Below are 6,127 nucleotides of genomic sequence, written 5' to 3'. Positions count from 1 at the left end.
CCAAAGAGCGCCAAAAAGTCGCGCTCCTGATCGCGCTCCCCGTGCGGGCACTTTCTTCCTGTAGGGCGCTGTTTCGTCGCGAAATAATATTCTTTGTGTGATTCGTTCATTCGTGCGTGGTTCTCGGAGAGCGCAGCGCGGGCTTTATTCTCAGGGGGTGTGGCGCTTCCCCCCCCTCCCAAATCCGGCGGCCCAGCCCCCGCCGCACAAGCCCTTTGTCGTCTCATTCGGAAGGGAAGGGGGCAGGATGGGATTGGGTGGGGGGGCACAACTCATCATGCTCAGGTTTTCCAAAAGCGAAAACAAATGGAACGCGCACACATCCCTGAGGGGGAAGGGGGCTGCAGCAAAGTTTCGAGAACTTCAGGAACTCAAGCCCCAAGGAGAAATGCAGAGTGTGGTTGAGGGATGGGCGAGACGAAATAGGTAATTCCCAAAGCCACCTAGGTCAATGGACACATCGGCTCACCAGGATAAATACTCACCGGCTGCCTCCCTGGCTCCTGTCCCGTGTGTAAATGCCCCGGTTCTTTCTGTTCCTCTAAGAACTTCAGAGAGGGAAATGTCGATCAGGGCAAATAGTTCCCCTCCTTCGAAGGAAGGAGTGTGCAGGGTAGGAGGAGCCCGAGGTAAGGCTCCAGATAGTTAGGAAACGGGGGGGGGGGGGGGTGAATGAAGACAACGTATATTTTGATTAAAAAGTGTGCATCTGGACAACTAAATTACAAGTTTCAGTGTAATGCAAGTGTAATAAGAAGAGCCCAGCTGGCCTTTAATTGGAACCCCGCAGTAATACACGTGAGCTTTTTATTAATTTTATGAGGACAATTGCCGTTGATGATGCATGCAGGATCCTCAGTGACAAGCTCATAGCAATGCCTGGCTGCTTTCTTGCAGTCAACACCTTTGCTATAGGCCAGAGTTCTGCATGCTTGACAGAAAGTACAAAAGCAATGTAGGGGATACTTAAGGACTGGTTAGAGGTTGAGGAGTGGAGTGAAGTCTCTGACTAATCATACTTTTTAATTTTGCCAGACTGATCCAAAGCTAACTTGAGGCAGGAAATCAGTCTCTGTTAGATGCAAGACAATGGGAGCAGGATGGTAATGGCCCCTCAAATAATTCCAAAAATCTCCAATGGCGCTTGGCAGATCATATGCAAGTCATGAGGACAATGCTCAGGGACAGTATGTGACATTCTCGGCAGTTTTAGGCCAAATGTTAGCACAAGTCAGATAGCAGTTTAAAAAAGGGGTGTGTGTGGGGGGGAGACCCCAATTCCTGTCTGCTTCTCCCCACCTGCCTTCGAACATACCAAAGTACCAGCACTACTGTAGAAGTCAAATTTGTCTGACAGATAGGAAGTGCCTGTGGCAGACCAGGAACTGCTGCTGCTAACAGTAGGAGGTGTTGCCTACTACGGTAGGCAGGAGAGAAGGGCAAGGCTGGAGTATATAACTTTATACCCAATGATCTAACAAATGAGGAACTGTTATCACAGTGAGTCAACAAAGGAGTCTTTATACCCAACATAACTTGGGTCAACACCAGCTCTCTCACCTCTCTATCCACCATTGGGAACCCCAGCTCCTGTGGCAGATTTCACATTTCCCCTATACCACACAAAGTGGCTCAATTGTATTGGGTTCTTGAAATAACTGATCATGTCCGTAAGACATTTATAGTTCTACTTGCAGGTTCTACAGTTTTGACATTGTCCCTTATTTGAAATTTCTGATCGGTGAAAATTACAAATGGAACTGTATGATTCTCTTTCCTACCCTGAAGAGAAGAGCAGCCTTATAGGTAACACGCTAGCCTGACAAACTATCTTCCTTTTATCTGGGGTGGCATGACCTCCCCAAATGAAGCTACGCAAATTTCCATGCCACCAAGCCACCAGGGAGTGTTTTCAAAGGTGGTAGGAAATTACTGTTCCCTCCTCTCAGCATTTTAAAAGGGCCTATTTGCTCTCTGGGGTGGACTCACCTTGGAATTACTTTCCACTTTACTAGAGTGGTTAGAACTAGGCAACATTTTCTCTCCTGTTCTTCCCTTTAGGCATGATTGGGGGCACGACCCAGGAAAAATAGGGTTGTGGACTGACTGATACACTAGATGGGTTCTTACATTAATGTATGTACATTATAGTCTCAGAATACTTACACCTGTTCTCCCATGGCATTTTGGGATCATTTCAGAACCACTATGCTGATGGATCTCCAAAGGTCAGCGGCTTGCAACATTTGAATTTAAAATTTCAGTCTCTTCCCTCTTCTCCAGCCAGTCAAATGGAGGCAAGTAAGTAAACATTTAAACACACCTGGAGAGCACAATATTTGTGTGCCAACCACATCTTAATGATTGTGATGGACATAGTCATGTAAAAACATAAGACTGAGGGCTTGGTGAGGCATGTAGCAGCCTCTTGATGTACTTCCAATAAATACAATTAATAGTGATGCAGGAAAAAATCTGAAAGTTAGGTTGTTGTTTAAAACGAAAGGTTTATTGTCATCCACCACTGAATAAATGCTGCTGTGTTGTGAAAGATGCCAGGTAGGCAAAAAGTTACTTTCTAATAAGTCAGCGTGCCATGGTTGTGAGGTTTTTGATTCTTCAATGTAGCCTATCCATATTAGCATTTTAGTGCTCTATTATGCAAAATAATTCATTTTGTTTTAGTTTTTTTAAAAGATCGTGTGGATTGTCAGACATATGGGGAGGTCCGTACCACACACAAAAGGTGAAGAATTTCTGTACTGGTTTGAACCTGTGGAATTAGCTTGGTACTGTCAACAATAGTGCCATTGACTACTGCTGTGTGTTAGCCACCGCTCCCAGGCTGCAGCCCCACGGCAGCACTTGTGGTCATTCCATACAGAAGCCTCTGGCCATTGAAGGGTGGCTCAAGGGCTACAGACGCTGATTATTCATTCATTCCTGAAAAGCTTTTCTATTCAGGGTTGGGAATTCGAAGTTGGGTTCACACAAAGGTTCTGACTAAAGAAATGGGGGTAGGGATGGGGGGGGGCGACGCGCAGAATCTGGTTGTTAAAAAGGTTTCGACAATCAAATAAATGTGGGCTTCCAAGGTAGGCCCTTTGGAAAATGCTGCAGACAATATGTCTTGCACAGAAAAAGGACCAGGCAATCCATAACTATCGTCATGCACCATGTGTGAATATTTTGGGCCGTAACAATCCGTACGGGATGGTGGACCCCTAAGATTACATTGATGAGCGACAATATAGCTGTCTTAGTTTATGTCAGTACACTCTGAAACTGCCTGCCATTAAATTTCACAAAACATGCCCCATGGGTAAGTGATGATTGACTGTAATTGAATACCATAACAACTGCAAGCATAGTTAATGAATTGATCAACAAATCTCAGATTGAAAAGAAATCCCTTAAGTTCAGACTTTTTTTTCACTTGGACAAAACTGTCAGAATTATCTACACATGTTCTGATAAACATAGAAAAAACAGAGCAAATATTACAATTACACATTCCAAAACAACCAAGGGCAACTGGATTTACAAGGTGATTTTCCCCCCAAGACTTTGAAGAGTGTATTGTACAAATTGTCCTGATTGTTGAAAATTATGGTATACTTCTTAAATTTACACTCAGAGGGAAATGTGCTAAGCATTGTATAGAGAAAAAGATGACATAAAATTGTAAGAATAACAGAAAAAGAAAACCCAAGGCCCACTCTGATGTGGAAATTCGCTCATTACAATAGTAACCATTTAATGTGAAAGTGCTCCACATCGAGGCACTGTACTCAGTATTTTCATGCGTCAGCTCGTTTAATATTCATTGCAATCCTTATAAGGTTAGTATTATTATGCTCCCATGTGAAAAAGGGAAAAATGAGGCTTAACCAAAACAACAAAAGAGCAAAGCTATTAAGTAGCAGAACAGTAATTTCACATCAGTTTTTTCTGATGACAAGGTCCATGCTTTTAACTAGTAGATAGTACATATCCTGGATACCTCAAGATGTCTGTAAAAAAGAAAAATGAAAGATAAGTTTGTTGTGATGCAAGTACATGGAATCTGTATAGTTTTTCCAATGTATTTTTCGGGAACGTTCTGAGAATACCTTTGCAGTATGCATGGATTTCAATTGTTTTGCACCCAAATAAGCCTACCTGACTCGCAATTCCATTCTTCCATTAACCTTTTGAAGTACCCTCATGTTAGAAAAGATATGCCATTTCCAGCAAAAACCTGAACAAAATCAAAAGGATTCTTCATCTTTGGTAAGTTTAGTGTTTCTGAGAAATTCTTGTTTTGCTGAGAAGATATGAAAATAAATCATAACTAATTATTGAAGAAGACAAAAGTAAAAACAGATTTTTCTTTACAGAAAAAAGAGAGAAATGATTGATATGATGGGCTAGGCATAGCTACACAATGGTCAAGCTGGTCTTTGGGATGCCTGCATCTCATATGGGAGCACCAGAGTCCAAGTCCTAACCTGGCTTCCAAGCTAGCTTCCTGTTAATGTCAACTCTGGGAGGCAACAGTGCTGATGCTTGCGACAGTGCCATTCACGTCAGCAACCAAACTGGAGTTCCACTATCCTGGCTTTAGCCAGACCCAACCCTGCAAGTACTTGCAGTGTAGACCAAAAAAGGAAGAGCCCCTTCCCCATCTCTCTCTTTCTTGCTTTCAAATAAAAATAAGTGTATAGTTCAAACTAGGAGGCATCATTTGTTAGGGATTAAACTGCTAAAAATAAAAATTTGCAAAATCCAATATACAGGCTCTAGAAGAAATAAAAAATCGCTGATAACATTGTGAACCCAGTTAACTTCCAAAAATGGAGTGAGCACTTAGCACATTGATGAACCAACTGCTTGGTGCACCTGCATCCCATTAGAGTGCTTTCGGTCCATTCTTGACTCTTCTTCAGATTCTAGCTGCCTACTAACATGCACCCTGGAGGTGGGGCAGGGGGCAGCAGGTGATGGTTCAAATACTTGGATCCCTGTCACTCACTTAAGAAACATGGCTTGAGCTTCTCTCTGTTTTCCTGCCTTTCAAACAACTGAACGTTTTAAAAAGAAAGAATCCTAAAAACGTTCATAGTCTTTGAACTGGAAATTCCAATCCTGAAAATTTTTCCAGGACAATAATTCACAATAAAAAGAAAACTTAGTTTAAATATTAAAAAATACCTTAAAATGACTTAAATACCCAACAAAGGGGGAAGGCTTAATTTATTTGTGATATTGTAATACAATAAAATGAGTTGGACATTGTAAAAAAAATCTAGAAAAGTATAAAGGAAATAAAAGTGTTAAAATGCTTCAATGCAAACTTGTACTTTCCATTTTACATCAATACCTATTCATACGAATAATAATCACCAGAGCACAAACGTTTATACTTAGATTGTTAAATCAACATAGGGATATTATTTTATTTATCATATTATTTTGACAATTTGTCAAATAAATAGCCTAAATTAGAGTAATTCAATATGAGAAGATCTCTATTTGAAATGAACTTTGTCTCTCTCACCTTTTGGCATTTCTTTCCCTTTTTCCTTACGTATGTCAATATCTATTCTTTTACTTTCCTTGAATATCTCTCTGACCCTTTGTCTCTTGCTTCATTTCTCCTTATCTCAACTATATTTTTTCCTTTCCATTATCCCCTTTACTCTTCCATTTTTCTCTTTTATCCATCTTAGCTCTTTTTGTGCCTCTGTTCTTAAAGTGTTTATAATATGGACACAGAATATATTTTATTTGTTTCATCTGTTGAAAACATTGTTTTTATTCATGTTAAAAGTCAATCAGCAGAATTAATCACTTTTAAATTATTTTTATATAGTATGCCCAAATTGAATTGTCTTTTAATCATTTATGCACGGACAAGGCTAAATCAAAATCTCCATCAGGCTTGAAAATATGTCAAGTGGAAAATATTCCACATCATAATTCCATTAGATTTATCATCACCAGATGAACCATGAAGATAAATAGGATAGATTTATATTTACTTTTTACTCCAATTTTTGAGTTTTCAAATATCTGCTTTTTACCATGCTTTTAAAAATATGTTCTGGCCCTCATGCAGCATGATCATATAATAATTAGAATCTCA

General features: G+C 40.3%; 1 pseudogene; it reads left to right on the top strand.

Moving 5' to 3' along the window:
• The first annotated feature begins 277 nt into the window (after window positions 1-277).
• Window positions 278-6,127, top strand: part of LOC121169466 — a 69,226-nt pseudogene continuing 63,376 nt past the window's right edge.

The sequence above is a fragment of the Ochotona curzoniae genome, unplaced genomic scaffold (assembly GCF_017591425.1).
Source record: "Ochotona curzoniae isolate NIBS_2020 unplaced genomic scaffold, NIBS_Ocur_1.0 scaffold_1852, whole genome shotgun sequence".
Classification (NCBI taxonomy): Eukaryota; Metazoa; Chordata; class Mammalia; order Lagomorpha; family Ochotonidae; genus Ochotona; species Ochotona curzoniae.
The sequence above is the reverse complement of the archived record's forward strand: the minus strand, read 5'-3'. Positions and strand labels throughout refer to the sequence as shown.